Here is an 18,771-nt window from a genome sequence, read left to right on the forward strand (position 1 = left end):
ATGCCTTCAGCGGAAATAACAGAACCGAGAAATGTGACGGAGGAGGCATGAAAAGAGCACTTCTCAGCCTTTACATAAAGACAATTCTCTAAAAGGCGCTGGAGGACACGTCGAACGTGCTGAACATGAATCTGGAGTGACGGTGAAAAAAATCAGGATATCGTCAAGGTAAACGAAAACAAAGATGTTCAGCATGTCTCTCAGTACATCATTCACTAATGCCTGAAAGACAGCTGGAGCGTTAGCGAGGCCGAACGGCAGAACCCGGTATTCAAAGTGCCCTAACGGAGTGTTAAACGCCGTTTTCCACTCGTCCCCCTCCCTGATGCGCACGAGATGGTAAGCGTTACGAAGGTCCAACTTAGTGAAAAACCTGGCTCCCTGCAGGATCTCGAAGGCTGAAGACATAAGGGGAAGCGGATAACGATTCTTAACCGTTATGTCATTCAGCCCTCGATAATCCACGCAGGGGCGCAGGGTCCCGTCCTTTTTCTTAACAAAAAAACCCCCCGCTCCGGCGGGAGAGGAGGAAGGGACTACGGTACCGGCGTCGAGAGCTACAGACAAATAATCTTCGAGAGCCTTACGTTCGGGAGCCGACAGAGAGTATAGTCTACCCCGGGGGAGTGGTTCCCGGAAGGAGATCAATACTACAATCATACGACCGGTGCGGAGGAAGGGAGGTGGCCCTGGACCGACTGAACACCGTGCGCAGATCGTGATATTCCTCCGGCACCCCTGTCAAATCACCAGGCTCCTCCTGTGAAGAAGAGACAGAGGAAACAGGAGGGATAGCAGACATTAAACACTTCACATGACAAGAGACGTTCCAGGAGAGGATAGAATTACTAGACCAATTAATAGAAGGATTATGACACACTAGCCAGGGATGGCCCAAAACAACAGGTGTAAAAGGTGAACGAAAAATTAAAAAAGAAATGGTTTCGCTATGATTACCAGAGACAGTGAGGGTTAAAGATAGCGTTTCACGCTGAATCCTGGGGAGAGGACTACCATCCAAGGCGAACAAGGCCGTGGGCTCCCCTAACTGTCTGAGAGGAATGTCATGTTCCCGAGCCCAGGCTTCGTCCATAAAACAGCCCTCCGCCCCAGAGTCTATCAAGGCACTGCAGGAAGCTGCCGAACCGGTCCAGCGTAGATGGACTGACAAGGTAGTACAGGATCTTGAAGGAGAGACCTGAGTAGTAGCGCTCACCAGTAGCCCTCCGCTTACTGATGAGCTCTGGCTTTTACTGGACATGAAATGACAAAATGACCAGCGGAACCGCAATAGAGACAGAGGCGGTTGGTGATTCTCCGTTCCCTCTCCTTGGTCGAGATGCGAATACCCCCCAGCTGCATAGGCTCAGCACCTGAGCCAGTGGAGGAAGATGGTAGTGATGCGGAGAGGGGGGCAACGGATAACGCGAGCTCCCTTCCACGAGCTCGGTGACGAAGATCAACCCGTCGTTCTATGCAAATAGCGAGTTCAATCAAGGAATCCACGCTGGAAGGAACCTCCCGGGAGAGAATCTCATCCTTTACCTCCGCGCGGAGACCCTCCAGAAAACGAGCGAGCAAAGCCGGCTCGTTCCAGTCACTGGAGGCAGCAAGAGTGCGAAACTCTATAGAGTAATCAGTTATGGATCGATTACCTTGACATAGGGAAGACAGGGCCCTGGAAGCTTCTTTCCCAAAAACAGAACGATCAAAAACCCGTATCATCTCCTCCTTAAAGTTCTGATACTGGTTAGTACACTCAGCCCTCGCCTCCCAGATTGCCGTGCCCCACTCACGAGCCCGTCCAGTAAGGAGAGATATGACGTAGGCGATACGAGCTGTGCCCCTGGAGTACGTGTTGGGCTGGAGAGAAAACACAATATCACACTGGGTGAGGAACGAGCGGCATTCAGTGGGCTCCCCAGAGTAACACGGCGGGTTATTAATTCTGGGCTCCGGAGACTCGGAAGCCCTGGAAGTAGCCGGTGGATCGAGGCGGAGATGGTGAATATGTTTTTCGAGAGGTCGGAGACTTGGGCGGCCAGGGTCTCAACGGCATGTCGAGCAGCAGACAATTCCTGCTCGTGTCTGCCTAGCATCGCTCCCTGGATCTCGACGGCTGAGTGGAGAGGATCCGAAGTCGCTGGGTCCATTCTTGGTCAGATTCTTCTGTTATGCAGGTGAGTGAGGACCCAAAAGCGGTTTAACAGAAACAGAGTCTTTTAATGTCCAAACACAGGGAAGACATAAATCCTCTTCAGATGTATCGGTTGACAAAATAGACAACCCGCAGAGAGGGCGACAAATAAATCATAAAGTCCTCTGATCTTTACAGGAGAGTCCCCTTCTAGCAGCAGAGGAGAATAGCAGGGTTAGCGGCAACAGACTGCTGGTCTCTCCGGGTAGGCGCGGGTTGTAGAGGACAGAGGTACCTGATCACACGTAGCATCTGATGAAGAGGCAGATTACGACAGGACGGGACAAGGGTGAAGCAAACGAGAATCTGACAAAGACAGAAGCAGAAACAGAGAGAGAAATAGAGACCTAATCAGAGGGGGAAAAAAGGAACAGGTGGGAGAGAGTAAACGAGGTAGTTAGAGGAGATGAGGAACAGCTGGGGGAAGGAAAGGGGGAGAAGGTAACCTAATACGACCAGCAGGGGGAAACGAAGTGAAGAGAAAGAACAGGAACAAGACATAACATGACAATACATGACACACTGTCGAATGTCAACTTAAACAGTCATGTATATTCTATATTTCTATGATTTCAATAGGTTTCCTATGGATGATTGACAGTATAATTGAAAACAACAGATATTCCCATTCAAGCCAACATTCTCTGATGTGTGGACCTCCAACCATCTTTGAGGTACCATTTGAAAGTTTATTAACCCAAACATGACATCCATCCTGTATTCAAGAGCATATTGTGTCTCATCCAAGTGGGCACAACACAAAAACCTTAGATGTAAATAGGGTGTAAACTACAACATATGAGATTGTGAGTTTACGTATTTTTAGATAACTTACAGTTGAAGTCGGAAGTTTACATAAACTAGTTTTAATGACTCCAACCTAAGTGTTTCAACCACTCCATACATTTCTTGTTAAGTCGGTTAGCAAGTCGGTTAGGACATCTACTCTGTGCATGACACAAGTAATTTTTCCAACAATTGTTTGCAGACAGATTATTTCACTGTATCACAATTCCAGTGGGTCAGAAGTTTACATACACTAAGTTGACTGTGCCTTTAAACAGCTTGGAATATTCCAGAAAATGTCGTCATTGCTTTAGAAGCTTTTGATAGGCTAATTGACATCATTTGAGGTGTACCTGCGGAAGTTTTTCAAGGCCTATTTTCAAACTCAGTACCTCTTTGCTTGACATCATGGGAAAATCAAAAGAAATCAGCCAAGACCTCAGAAAAAAATTGTAGACCTCCACAAGTCTGGTTCATCCTTGGGAGCAATTTCCAAACGCCTGAAGGTACCACGTTCATCTGTACAAACAATAGTATGCCATGGGTCCATGCAGTCGTCATACAGCTCAGGAAGGAGACGCGTTCTGTCTCCTAGAGATGAACGTACTTTGGTACGAAAAGTGCAAATCAATCCCAGAACAGCAGCAAAGGACCTTGTGAAGATGCTGGAGGAAACAGGTACAAAAGTATCTATATCCACAGTAAAAATGAGTCCTATATCGACATAACCTGAAAGACCGCTCAGCAAGGAATAAGCCATCATGTTGTGGGGGTGCTTTGTTGCAGGAGGGACTGGTGCAGTTCACAAAATAGATGGCATCTTGAGGCAGATAAATTGTGGATATATTGAAACAACATCTCATGACATCAGTCAGGAAGTTAAAGCTTGGTCGCAAATGTGTCTTTCAAATGAACAATGACACCAGGCATACATCCAAAGTTGTGGCAAAATGGCTTAAGGACAACAAAGTCAAGGTATTGGAGTGGCCATCATAAAGCCCTGACCTCAATCCTATAGAACATTTGTGGGCAGAACTGAAAAAGCATGTGCAAGCAAGGAGGCCTACAAACCTGATTCAGTTACACCAGCTCTGTCAGGAGGAATGGGCCAAAATTCACCCAACTTATTATGGGAAGCTTGTGGAAGGCTACCCAATACGTTTGACCCAAGTTAAACAATTTATAGGCAATGCTAACAAATACTAATTGAGTGTATGTAAACTTCTGACCCACTGGGAATGTGATGAAAGAAATAAAAGCTGAAATTGTTCTCTCTACTATTATTCTGACATTTCACATTCTTAAAATAAAGTGGTGATCCTAACTGACCTAAAACAGAGAATTTTTACTAGGATTAAGTGTCAGGAATTGTGAGTTTAAATGTATTTGGCTAAGGTATATGTAAACTTCCATCTTCAACTGTATGTTAAAGGTAAATAGGACATTTTTTATACAAAACTTTTTCCACAGAAATGACTTAATAGTTTGAAAGCCCTATTTGTAAGCTTTTAAATAATATCAAACTCATCTGTTTATTTTCCAGTGATAAAGACATGCATGTCTCATGTCTCATTTGAGCACCTTGATAATAATACTAATACATTTCTTAAATGTCTATTGTGTTTTTCATAAGTCTCAAAGTGCTTCAAAAGCAAAAAACAAACAAGTAATACATCATCGTAGTTAGGTCAACTAATAGATGCCAAGTCTTTTGAGTGCATGCATCCTCCAAAGAGAGGGACAGTTCATGACTTGATTCTAGGAAGTTGGTCAGGGAGATGCTTGATGAAGAGTCTGGTGATGATCATGTAAAGGGCTACTCTGGGAACCAGCCTGAGTCCTATAGCGACTGGACTTATCCTTCACAGAGTATGCCACCCACTTGGGTGATGCCTCAGCAGCTCTTGGCACCAGAAAGGTCACCACACACAGTTTATCTCTTAAAATGTATTGGCGTTCATGTCCAAAAAGTTACTTTCTTGGCACTACTACAATGGGCAAATATGTATGGAAATTTTCATTAAAATCAAAAGGGTTGCTGTGAAAAATTGATTGAATTCAAATGGATCGACTCTATTATACGTTTGATATCTGTATCCAGACAAGCTAAATGTGTCTTGGTTACCCTAATTTCCATTGGCTTCTTTCACACACAGATATTTTTCAATAGGCTTCTTTTACTCACAACAAAGCATTTTCATAAGTGTCTTAGGACAGGTGTGACTCTCCGACCACGTCCAAAGGCAAATAGCTTTGGAGTCCGATAAAGTGCCTTAAATAAATATCTTTATCCTTTCCATCCTTATTCAGTTGTATTACCATGTTTATGGTCATATTTAAATATGATTCATTTTCATGTGACAGTCATCACATTTGTAATGGTAAAATCACAAGACAACAGAGATAGATTTCATTATCAACATCTTTGAGCTCATTATTTTCCAATATACAAAAATGTCCCCCTAAAAATATATATACTGTACATACACCCATACACATCCCTAATTGTTTAGCGTGAGTGCAACAGCTGTGATTACAGCACAGTAATCATAATGATAGTGTCAGGCTCTGACAACACCTTCCCAGCATACCAATCTGTTACCAATTAGGAGTGAGGAGGACATACCAGTAAACAACACACGTAAAACAAAACACTGACTGCAACACACACAGCACGAGGACGTATTGCAGTGATACTAAGTACTGTAATAGTCTAGGTCCTAGCGCAAATCAAAGTTACAATAATGTAACTATGGTAAAGAACAGACATGTTTGTTTAAAAAGAGGGAGAGTGGGATCACGCCGAGTCACTCACGCTAAAACACCCTGCCTGTCTATGTAATAATATAGCCTAGTCATATAGCAGGCATTTACAGTTAACACTCATAGGCGTACAGGAATCTAACCCCCAATTTTGATGTAACAAGGACTATGCTCCAATAAAGTGAGCCATTGCACCCCCCCAGTCCTTCTCAAACCACATCCTGCAAATGAGTGGCTCCATATCTGCAGATCCTCTGACTGTAATAGGGGAGCCAGTCAAGCAGTGGCTTGTCTGCACAGGAGCATTCTGCCTTAAGTGGAATAGGCTGGGGCATCATCCATCCATATAGGGTAGAAGAAGTGATGGATAAGAGTGAAGACAGGAGATGAGTCCATCTGACTCACCATGTGAGCCGTGATAGACGATCCAGCTGTAATAGGAGATGCCTGATAAGGGTGGAGCACTGCATGTGGCGCCGCCCAAGGACAGGGATATTAGCTATCAAGATACAGTGTGACGACTACTGAGAAACAGCATGTACTACAGTAAAATGTACATAGGAATGTGACCATTTGCATGCATGTGAGGATAGAGTACAGTACATGCATCGATGTAATGTGTATTTGCATAGTTATGTTTGTATCAGGGTGTGCACCATTTTGAGTGTACTGTATTTACAGTATTTGTGTGGTGGTTGATTAAGAGTCCTAGATTGACGTTGGCAAGCTAGATTAAGTTGTATAGCGTGTACCTTAATGATTTTCTCCCTCTAAGAATGTATTGTGTGTAATGGCAGGGCTTGTAAAAAACACTAAACCATCAGTTGTGGTTGGACCAGCCAGCTCCCTGCACTATGAGAGTTTGAGATCACAGGGAGCGACAGCCTCAGGGCTTATCTCAGTCAGAGGCACAAAGACAGATGAAGAGAGAGAGCGCTATAGAGAGAAAGAGAGCAAGAGAGAGTGTATAGCCACACCACACCCATGGCTCACATGCCCCTAACACAGAGACAAAATGTTCTCTTCCTTCACCACACACTCCTTCCCTGGCTCTCTCACAGTCATTGCATGGCAGAGATTCGTTTTAGCGTTCCAAATTCCGCGAGGGGGGTTTTGTGTGTATGACTTGGCTGTCTGACAGAGTCAACAGGAGTTTGTGCTTGGTTGTTACAGTTTTTACTGTTAATGAAGCACTTTTAGTTTGATTATGGTGATTAACTCACACATACAGGTCCATGAACATTGCTTACAGGCAAACATGAAAAGCATGTGATACAGAAGAACATCCCATATACATATATGCTCGTATCCAAGATGGCGTAGCAGTCAGACGTCTTTGTCCTGTTGTGTCCCTTGTATATATCGTTTTACATATTTTTTGTCGCATATCCTTTAAAATATTTTGCTAAACCTCATCATCTAAATACTCTCCTGCAACCCGCCTCACCCAATGTGGTGTGGATCAGCTTTTTTTTCCTAAAGTATTTTTATATGTATATTTACTTCGGATCTGGAATCCCTCAACTGAAGCTAGCCAGCTAACTACCAGATATCAGTCAGCAAACCATTGCCAGCGGTCATCAGCTAACCTTCAGCTCGGAAAGCTCTCGTCAGTTCGAACAACGTGACTCTAACCAGAGCATAACGGACCTGTTATTTTTATCCCCGGATTCCTACCGCAAACTGAACATTTTCATCTGGATCTTCACAACTAGCTAACCGCAATCCCGGATGACTACTGCTGGCTAGCGTTTCCATCCCAGAGTAAGCACCAATTTAGCTTGGAGCTAGCCCAGCCAGGGCTCCTGTGCTACCACCAAAGCATACTCCAGGGCTACAATATCGGCCTGCTTGCTACCTAGAGCTACTTGGAACCCTACTAATTCCACGACTGGTCTATCGACGTCACCGTACGAAGAGGCAAAAACAGACTTACCCACATCGCGACCCCCCCAAAGGCTAACTTTCTAGCCCCTGCTATCTGCTTGCTTGCTAACCCGGTCTGCTAACTGCTAAACTGCCGGGCCCTGGTCTGCTCACTGCTAGCTTGCCTGCCCGGTCTGCTAACTGCTAGCCCTTGCTAACTGCTTGCTTGCTAACCCGGCCTGCTAACTGCTAGCTTGCCCTGGTCTACTAGCTGCTAGCTTGTTTAGCTCCGGCCTACTAACTGTTAGCTTGTTAGCCTGCTAACTGTCTGAATCACCGTGTCCCCAGCCACTCACTGGACCGATATGTTCACTTGGCTACGCATGCCTCTCTCTAATATCAATATGCCTTGTCCATTACTGTCCTGGTTAGTGATTACTGTCTTATTTCACTGTAGAGCCTCTAGCCCTGCTCAATATGCCTTAACCAACCATGTTGTTCCACCTCCTACATATGCGATGACATCACCTGGTTTAAACATCTCTAGAGACTATATCTCTCTCTTCATTACTCAATGCCTAGGTTTACCTCCAATGTACTCACATCCTACATTACCTTTGTCTGTACACTATGCCTTGAATCTATGCTATCGTGCCCAGAAACCTGCTCCTTTTACTCTATGTTCTGAAAGTGCTAGACGGCCAGTTCGTATAGTCTTTAGCCGTACACTTATCCTACTTCTCCTCTGTTCCTCTGGTGATGTGGAGGTTAATCCAGGTCCTGCAGTGCCTAGCTCCACTCCCACCCCCCAGGTGCTCTCATTTGTTGACTTCTGTAAACATAAAAGCCTTGGTTTCATGCATGATAACATTAGAAGCCTACTCCCTAAATTTGTTTTACTCACTGCTTTAGCACACTCTGCCAATCCAGATGTTTTAGCTGTGTCTGAATCCTGGCTTAGGAAAACCACCAAAACCCCTGAAATCTCCATTGCCCCCCTGCTGGCGGGGCCAGCCCCCAGTGGTGGACAGAGGTTGGTAGCTGGCCCACCATGGTGCAGGAAGCCTGGAGGTTGACCTTTTTTTTTCTTTATGATTTTTTAAATGTATTTAATTTTAAGACTGTACATTGGAAATACCAAGGTCATTTATTTTTATACGATACAGTTGAAGTCGGAAGTTTAAATTTAAACTCAGTTTTTCACAATTCCTGACATTTAATCCTAGGAACAATTCCCTATCTTAGGTCAGCTAGGATCACCACTTTATTTTAAGAATGTGAAATGTCAGAATAATAGAGAGAATTATTTATTTAAGTTTTTATTTATTTCATCACATTCCCAGTGGGTCAGCAGTTTACATACACTCAATTAATATTTGGTAGTATTGCCTTTAAAATTGTTTAACTTGGGTCAAACTTTTCGGGTAGCCTTCCACAAGCTTCCCACAATAAGTTGGGTGAATTTTGGCCCATTCCTCCTGACAGAGCTGATGTAACCGAGTCAGGTGTGTAGGTCTCCTTGCTTTTTCAGTTCTGCCCACAAGTTTTCTATAGGATTGAGGTCAGGGCTTTGTGATGGCCACTCCAATACCTAGACTTTGTTGTCCTTAAGCCATTTTGCCACAACTTTGGAAGTATGCTTGGGGTTATTGTCCATTTGGAAGACCCATTTGCGACCAAGCATTAACTTCCTGACTGATGTCTTAAGATGTTGCTTCAATATATCCACATCATTTTACTGCCTCATGATGCCATCTATTTTGTGAAGTGCACCAGTTCCTCCTGCAGAAAAGCACCACCACAACATGATGCTGCCACCCCCATGCTTCACGGTTGGGACAGTGTTCTTCAGCTTGCAAGCCTCCCCCTTTCTCCTCCAAACATAACGATGGTCATTATGGCAAAACAGTTCTATTTTTGTTTCATCAGACCAGAGGACATTTCTCCAAAAAGTACGATCTTTGTCACCATGTGCAGTTATAAACCGCAGTCTGGCTTTTTTTATGGCGGTTTTGGAGCAGTGGCTTCTTCCTTGCTGAGCGGCCTTTCAGGTTATGTCGATATAGGACTCGTTTTACTGTGGATATAGATACTTTTGTACCCGTTTTCTCCAGCATCTTCACAAGGTCCTTTGCTGTTGTTCTGGAATGGATTTGCACTTTTCGCACCAAAGTACGTTCATCTCTAGGAGACAGAACGCGTCTCCTTCCTGAGCGGTATGACCGCTGTGTGGTCCCATGGTGTTTATACTTGCATACTATTGTTTGTACAGATGAACGTGGTACCTTAGTGCGTTTGGTTCATGATTGGGAGCACTTTCCAGAGTTGTGGAGGCCTACAATTTTTTTTCAGAGGTCTTGGCTGATTTTTGATTTTCCCATGATGTCAAGCAAAGAGGAACTGAGTTTGAAGGTAGGCCTTGAAATACATCCACAGGTACACCTCCAATTGACTGAATTGATTAGCCTATCAGAAGCTTCTAAAGCCATGACATCATTTTCTAGAATTTTCCAAGCTGTTTAAAGGCACAGTCAACTTAGTGTATGTAAACTTCTGACCCACTGAAATTGTGATACAGTGAACTATAAGTGAAATAATCTGTCTGTAAACAATTGTTGGAAAAATTACTTGTGTCATGCACCAAGTAGATGTCCTAACCGACTAACCAAAACTATAGTTTGTTAACAAGAAATTTGTGGAGTGGTTGAAAAACGAGTTTTAATGACTCCAATCTAAACTTCTGAATTAAATTGCATATCCTAATTGTAGAGGTCGAGTATACAATGACTTAACTGTTATATAGTGCGTCCCTTGTTCGCACTATACTAATCGAAATGATTAGCTTTTAATATAAAACTTAATAAATATGAATAGATGTATTATATGGCTAGGATAAAGGATTATATAACTAAAAACCTGCCTAGGTTCTCTATTGGAATAGGCCTGTATGATTCAAAAATAATTGCCCTTTCACATTTTAAAAACAATTAATCTCAACATAAAAAATGTAAGATATGATTATTCTTCTGATACACAGGCCAATGGATGGATTAGGTATTGTCAACCGGGTTGTTGTCTCTCGTGTGCGTGGGCTGGTTAACACTGGGATAAAGTGATTAAAGTTAATGGTAATTGGCTTATGGAAGCACTTCTCTAAGCGAGAGAAAGGTATATTATATATTTCTATATAAGCTAGTTACCTTCTAGCTACCTTCTATATTCTTGATCCTAATGATATAGGCCTAGCTGTAAAACAGCCAAGGTGATAGAGCAACAAACCCTGGAATAAAAAAACAATGTGTAGGGTAGAGAGAGGGTTGGTTTTACAGGTTTACTCGCTCTGGATTGTCAGTACTGCATGGGTTCTTGGTTGTCGTGGTGTGGCTGTGTCGGAATTGTGAGTTGAACTTGAGTTTGCCTTCACATAAGGGAGTGCCCGGGGTTGAGTTGCGGTCGGCTCTGGCACAGCCATCAGCTTAGGTATCCTCATAGATAATTATGTTATCATGGAACTGCCCAAATTTCCCTCTATCCAACACCAATTGGCTGCCAAGGGTTTGCCTTAGGATGCAAAGGTGCATCATGAGTCAGGGAGATGGTCTGATGGTCTTAGTAACAACAGACCTAGATATGGGGGAGGTTTTAGTTTGTGGAATATTAGGACAATTGGAGGTTTACAAAGTTGCAGCTACAGTATGCTTAACAGTGGAAACGATTATGGTACAGCAATATTGACACTTAAATCATTGTTGTCCTTTTTAATGGTAAGTTTACAAACATTGGTTGTGGTAAGTATAATTGAAACTGGGTATCATTATGGTAAGTGGGGAAATAAGTATAGCAAGTTATGAATGTAATGGCTTAGCAGCATACCACCCTGCATCCCACGGTTGGCTTGCTTCTGAAGCTAAGCAGGGTTGGTCCTGGTTGGTCCCTAGATGGAAGATCAGATGGTGTTGGAAGGCCAGTAGGAGGCACTCTTTCCTCAGGTCTATAAAAAATGCCCCAGGACACTGCCCTGTGTAGGGTGCTATCTTTCGGATGGGATGTTAAATGGGTGTCCTGACTCTCTATGGTCACTAAAGCTCCCATGGCACTTATCGTAAGAGTGGGGATGTTAACCCTGGTGTCCTGGCTAAATTCCCAAGCTGTCCCTCATACCATCATGGTCACCTAATCATCTCCAGCTTACAATTGACTCATTCATCCCTGTAACCATACCCCGGGTTGTTGCTGTAAATGAGAATGTGTTCTCAGTCAGTATGTGACTCAGTCTCACCTTGTGAAATAATGGTTAAATAAAATATACATTTTTACATGGCTAAAAGAGAGAATATAATATATATTGTTTACAGGAAACTCATTCAACAAATATAGATGAGTTTGGGTGGAAAAAGACTGGGAAGGAGAAATATATTTTTGTCATGGTCAAAGAAACTCAAAAAGGGGTGATTATACAAATTAATATACATTTTGATCCGAATGTGCAAACTGTGCAAACTAATCCGCAAGGAAGATGGATTATTTTAAAATATGCTATTGGATCAAAACAGATCTGGCTAATTAATCTATATGGGCCAAATAATGATGATCCACACTTTTTCGAAAATATATATAATAATCTATTGAGCTCACAAGCAACGGAAGAATCTATTATTATGGTGGGAGATTATAATACGGTTTTAAGTACCTCAATGGATCGTAAAGGAAATCATTCTACAAACTATCACCCTCAAGCACTTAAGGAGATAACAAAGATCATGGATACATTAGAACTTGTGCATAAACAATTGAAAAACCATGACCTAGTGAGATATACATGGAGGAGGCTTAAATCAAGCTAGCCGTCTTGATTACTTCCAATCTCGTTCTTGCTGGCATCAAAAGTTTTTTTAAAGTATTATTAGGAGACCAAATGCGATCGGACCACCATCTAATTGGCCTCCATATAACTATTACAGAATTTGAATTTTAATCAAAGCCTATTGGATGACAACATGTTCTTAACTAAGACAAAATAATTCCGAATTTAATTTGTTTGGACAACATAGGTACAGCAGATCCCCTTATTGTATGGGACACTGTCAATATAATACTCATTAAAACAAAAGCAGTTTAGGTCAAAAGAGACTAATAAAGGAAATAGAGGAGGTAACAGTGCAGGTAGATGGTAATGGAAACTGTACTATAGAGGCACAAAATAGGTTAGAGGAATAAGAAAAAGAAATTGAGGTACTTATTCAAGAATGATCAAGTGTATACATACACAGTGTATGTATTACAAAAATAAAGCGAATTGGATAGAAAAGGGGGAAAAATGAGGCATGTTTTCTTTTCAGTCTCCGACATTTTCACTGAATGATGTTACCTGTAAAGATTTTTCCCAATAATAATAATATAAAAATAACACATTTACAGAAAGATTGACCGCTTCAAAATGGAGATAGCCTCAATGGCGCTGCCCGTGCTGTTACAGGCACTATAAATGGCACAGATAAAGATTAGTCCTCTATCTAATCTATGGTTTGAATAAAGTAAAATTAGCAGTTTTCTTATGAGTTTAAAAAACATGGCATACTAGCTCCATCCTGGTGGCATAGTGGACTAATTCAATGGACAGACAACAGAATATCATAGGTTTGAATCTCACTGATGCAGTGTCACAATCCCAAAAACAATGTTTTGTATGATTAATGCCTAAGTAAAGGAATTTCCATGTCTGCTAGGAGTTCAAAACAGTTAACCTAAGCTAGCAGTATTATTAAAAGTCTTGCTGAAACATGATGTTCACTTCCATTCTCAGAACATTTAAAAAAAGTTATCGGTGAGGAAACTTATGGCTTCGTTCACAGAACCAATGGGAAACCAAAAACACATGTTCCCACAACTTCCAAGGAACCAAATGTGCTAGCTGGGCTCTTAAGTTAGTAGCAAATTACTCAAACTCTTCATATTGGGCTATTAAAAGCAATGGAAGATTTACATATACACACTCATCTCAAGGCAGAAAAACCATGCTGTTCATAAGAGTGTTAAGCTCCATTCTTTAGCCAAAACAACTAATGGTTTACAACAGCACAAGAAAATCATTTTAATTTTATTTAACTAGGCATGTCAGTTAAGAACAAATTCTTATTTACAATGACAGCCTACACCAGACGATGCTGGGCCAATTGTGCGCTGCCCTATGGGACTCCCAATCACAGCCGGTTGTGATACAGCCTGGATTCGAACCAGTGTGTCTGTAGTGACGCCCTAGACTTCAACCGCTGCGCCACTTGGGAGCCCCAATACCGAATCACATCCTAGGTAAGCCATGAAAATGATCTGGAACTCCCTTTTGTGATTCTATCAAGTCCAAAAGCACAATACATACATTAAGGGATACACAATTTTTTTTTCTTAAGTACACAATGCCGTATCTTAATTTGACCCCGTTTTTCACAGCAGGAAATTGGAATTATGTGGATTATAATTCATGGATTTTTTTTGTAGGGGTTGATACATTTTTCGTTAGAGCAAATTAAGTCTGAAATGGATGATCAAATTAAGATACGGCATCTGTATTATCTGAACATTCAGCTTAGCCTGGCTAATACTACTTTGCTACTGGGTCGTTCCATACTTGCGGGTAGTAGGGGTGCTGAGGTTGCAGCACCCCCTGAAAAAGTAGTGCACTAGTCCTGTATTAGCAGACCGATATAGCAGTCTTTAGCCCGGGCAAAACTCCCCCACCCCCAAACGTAAGTGTAGGTGAATGGATGATCTCCGCATGTGTGGTTCACACCGTGAAGCATGGAGGCGGCGGTGTGATGGTGCTTTGCTGGTGACACTGTCAGTGATTTATTTAGAATTCAAGGCACACTTAACCATCATGGCTACCATAGCATTCTGCAGCGATACGCCATCCCATCTGGTTTGCCATTAATGGGACTATCATTTGTTTTTCAACAGGACAATGACCCAAAACACACCTTCAGACTGTGTACGGGCTATTTTACCAAGGAGGAGAGTGATGAGTGCTGCATCAGATAACCTGGCCTCCACAATCACCTGACCTCAACCCAACTGAGATGGTTTTGGATGAGTTGGACCGCTGGTATAAGGAAAAGCAGCCAACAACTGCTCAGCATATGTGGGAACCCCTACAAGAATGTTGGAAAAGCATTCCTCATGAAGTTGGTTGAGAGAATGCCAAGTGTGTGCAATGCTGTCAACAAGGCAAAGGGTGGCTACTTTGAAGAATCTCAAATACAAAATATATATTGGTATGTTTAACACTTTTGGTTGCTACATGATTCCATAGCTTTGATGTCTTCACTATTATTCTACTATCTAGAAAATAAAGAAAAACCTTTAAATGAGTAGGTGTGTCAAAACCTTTGACTGGCACTAATATATATAAATATATATATAAACTCGCTCTCCTGACAATGGATACAATCAATTATACTTGGGGAAATTCAACAGAGCCACATTGACTAATCCCATCTATACACATTCTGGTTATGAAAACAAAATTAACTCATCATCATACACTATTTTCAACAATCCCAAAATGTTAGCATTGCTGCTTACATTAGAGGAACTTCTTATATGACAACTCAGCATTAAAATATGCTCTGTCACAGGTTAACACGATTACTGATATATGAAGTCAATATCAAAGACCATTGTCTCCTTGTCTAAGAGCAATCAAACATTGACATACTTTGAAGAGAATAACTGTAATTTAAAATCTCTCACCACTACTACAATAATAAGTACCTTTACATCTAAATCACAAGTTAACACTATTACTGTAATACAAACAGCAAGCAAACAACGCTTTATATAGAAACACACCAGAGCTTTAAAAACTGTGTCAGCACACTAGTCTGGAGTAGCTTTACCTGTATCAGAGCAGTTGTCCGTGGGCCTTCCTGGCGATGATCTGACTGTTGCGACTGTGTGTGTCTGTCGGTGTGTGAGAAACTCAGTATGGGAACCTACTGTAGCATGGGAACCTACTGTCTTGCCTTACATGGCAGGGCGAGGCTCAGTCACCAGCCCAGCCCTATTCCACCAGCCTATGCAGCTCCCACCTACAACCCAGACAGGACTAGCTCCCCCTACAGGGAGAAGAATGACGGTGCACTGGTGAACGCAGTAGATGGGAGAAGAAATAGCCAGCCTCATAAGGATCGGTTGAGCTAACGTGCACTAACGTGATTAGCGTGAAGTAACAACAAAATTTCCCAGGACATATACATCTTATTTGGGCAGAAAGCTTAGAAATGTAACTGCACTGTCCAATTTACAGTAGCTATTACAGTGAAAACATACCATGCTATTGTTTGAGGGGAGTGCACAGATATGTACTTGAAAATGTATATATTGACTAATTAGGCACATTTGGGCAGACTTGATACATTTTGAACAGAAATGGTTCATTTTTACAAAATTGAAAAAAAGGGTCCTATCCTTAATAGGATTTAACGTGGTTATAGACTGGCCATATTCAGATTGGCCTGGTAAAGATATTGATGTGAAGGAGTGTGTAGGTGCCTTTGTTTGAGAGCGTCTGTGTATCTTAAAACATCCCTTGAAACAAGCTGTAAATTGGGTCGTTAGGCTGTTTTCAGTTGTTATACCTGGTAAAGGAAGAGTTCAAACGTGATCAAATCAAAGGTGTTCCATCGCTACATGGTGGCAGTAGTACCGCCATGGTGCAGAATGTGGTTCTGTTACATACGTGATTAATGAGGCATATGTATATAATAGCCCTCTGTCGTGAGAGATGTGCAGTGTAAACAGGACTGTGCAAGCAAAAAAAATTCACGGTGTCCAAGAATTTGTGTACCAGTATGTGCATTTAATTAGACTGGCTATGCGTGTGCATATGAGTTTTCCTTTGTCTCCGAGTCGATGTTGAACTTTCCATTCCTGCATGTCTGTGTGTTTAAGCATTTTATCACTTGTTAACATTTGGCGATACGCTGCAGTGGGAGCGGTAAACTACACCAATCTCCCAAACAGCAGAACCTTACATCAGGCGAATATGTGTAGCTACGGCAGAAGCACCATTTAAATATTATCGAATGACCACCTAAAGTAATCGTATCATGCAAATGAATTCGATGTAGAATGTTAATCTTGGCACGTGCCCATATGCCACGTAGCAGTGTAGACCCAGCCTCCCTAAAGAAGCACCGCCGAGTGCTATCACTGAACTCTATGACAAGCGTAATCATCTGTTGCCTACATTAAATATCTACTATACGCAACCTAAGCAGCAACCAGCCAACCACCTGTGCTAAAATGCACTGACTTTTAATACCAACAGCTGAATGCTGATGTAGCGAACCTAGCCATTTAAAAAAAAATGTTTTATATATTTTTTTACCGTTATTTAACCATAAGAACACATTCTTATTTTTATTCAACCATGCTGGTCATTTATGAACATTTGAACATCTTGGTCATGTTCTGTTATAATCTCCACCCGGCACAGCCAGAAGAGGATTGGCCACCCCACATAGCCTGGTTCCTCTCTAGGTTTCTTCCTAGGTTTTGGCCTTTCTAGGGAGTTTTTCCTAGCCACCGTGCTTTTACACCTGCATTGTTTGCTGTTTGGGGTTTTAGGCTGGGTTTCTGTACAGCACTTTGAGATATCAGCTGATGTACGAAGGGCTATATAAATAAATTTGATTTGATTTGATTTTCAATGACGGCCTGGGAACAGTGGGTTAACTGCCTGTTCAGGGGCAGAACGACAGATTTGTACCTTGTCAACTCGGGGGGTTTGAACTCGCAACCTTCCGGTTACTAGTCCAACGCTCTAACCACTAGGCTACGCTGCCGCCCCATATGGACCGCCTCTGGAAAAGAGTCATGTAAACCCAACACCGTTGCCTTAACATGAACTCAAACTTGTGCTACCGAGAAAGAGAGATACTCTGATATGCATGTTCGTTCCTTCTCCGTAGGCCATGAAGAGTAGGCAGGCAGATGGATTCTTGAGCAGACTGCATGCTGAAGGGTCCTGACGCCCAATATGAACTGAATCCCTGCTATTTAAGCCTGATAAGGCATCATTTGCCTGACTGAAATTGGAATAGAAAACAGCCGCCATAGTACAGAGAGAAGACTATACAGTAGACTGCTGCAGAGCGGGACAGCTCAGCCATGATCTACCATCACATGGTAATAATGTATGTTTTATGCTAACAAACTGAAATTGCTCAACAGGAGCAGATGCATCTTCAGCATGCACAGTGCACAGTGAGAGTGACCGGTTAATCCAAACCTAGACCTACAAATAGTCTACTTGAGTTAAAGGCTCATGTCTACCCCATAGATTACTAGATAAGCTTGCATATAAGAGTGTCTGAATAAGCTCTAACAGAGCTTTCCATAAGAGTCAATGAATGAACGCTTGACCGCCAACACTGATCGCCCTGTGGGTTTTTAGCAAGCCCACCACATGCTACTGTAGGCAATGCTAGTATCAACAGCCCATCCAACACGCTGAAACTATAATAAGCCTTGATTAGTCATCGAACAGCTATATGAGTCAGCTTCCCCACTAAGGTCCAGGGTGATAACTAAAATATGCTAGTCATAAAAAGATCCAGTAAATGTTTATCCGACGACAGACTAACGCCATTCGAGTAGCACAAGATATCACGCAACTTGACTGCTGAACATTTCATGTAGCGCCCACTCGTTTGGACCAGCACAAGTTGGTAGATATGAGTCAGGCTCAGTGTGCTGCATCAGGATATAAGATGCCTGCACACGCACTGTACAAGCATGCATGATGAACGTACATAAACTTGCTTTCTACTCTCCTAAAATGATGTGCTATCGTACTGCAATGCTCCAGCATATGCTAGCATATGATGTTGTTTAGTACCTTGAGTGTGGCTGAGGTGCACCCACACAGACAGCATCGTGAAGAAGGCGCAGCAGCGCCTCTTCAACCTCAGGAGGCTGAAGAAATTCGGCTTGTCACCAAAAGCACTCACAAACTTCTACAGATGCACAATCGAGAGCATCCTGTCGGGCTGTATCACCGCCTGGTACGGCAACTGCTCCGCCCGCAACCGTAAGGCTCTCCAGAGGGTAGTGAGGTCTGCACAACGCATCACCGGGGGCAAACTACCTGCCCTCCAGGA

The 18,771-nt window shown here is 42.5% G+C and overlaps 1 protein-coding gene across 3 annotated transcripts in view; it reads right to left on the reverse strand.

Moving 5' to 3' along the window:
* LOC115128193 (tuftelin-like) overlaps positions 1–15,591 on the reverse strand; it is a 35,600-nt gene extending 20,009 nt beyond the window's left edge. For all 3 annotated transcript variants that reach the window (XM_029657826.2, XM_065017659.1, XM_065017658.1), the window contains exon 1: positions 15,505–15,591. The gene's annotated coding sequence lies outside the window, so the exon portion shown is untranslated. The remainder of the gene's footprint in view (positions 1–15,504) is intronic.
* Positions 15,592–18,771: the final 3,180 nt, after the last annotated feature.

Source organism: Oncorhynchus nerka, linkage group LG4, assembly GCF_034236695.1.
Source record: "Oncorhynchus nerka isolate Pitt River linkage group LG4, Oner_Uvic_2.0, whole genome shotgun sequence".
NCBI lineage: Eukaryota > Metazoa > Chordata > Actinopteri > Salmoniformes > Salmonidae > Oncorhynchus > Oncorhynchus nerka.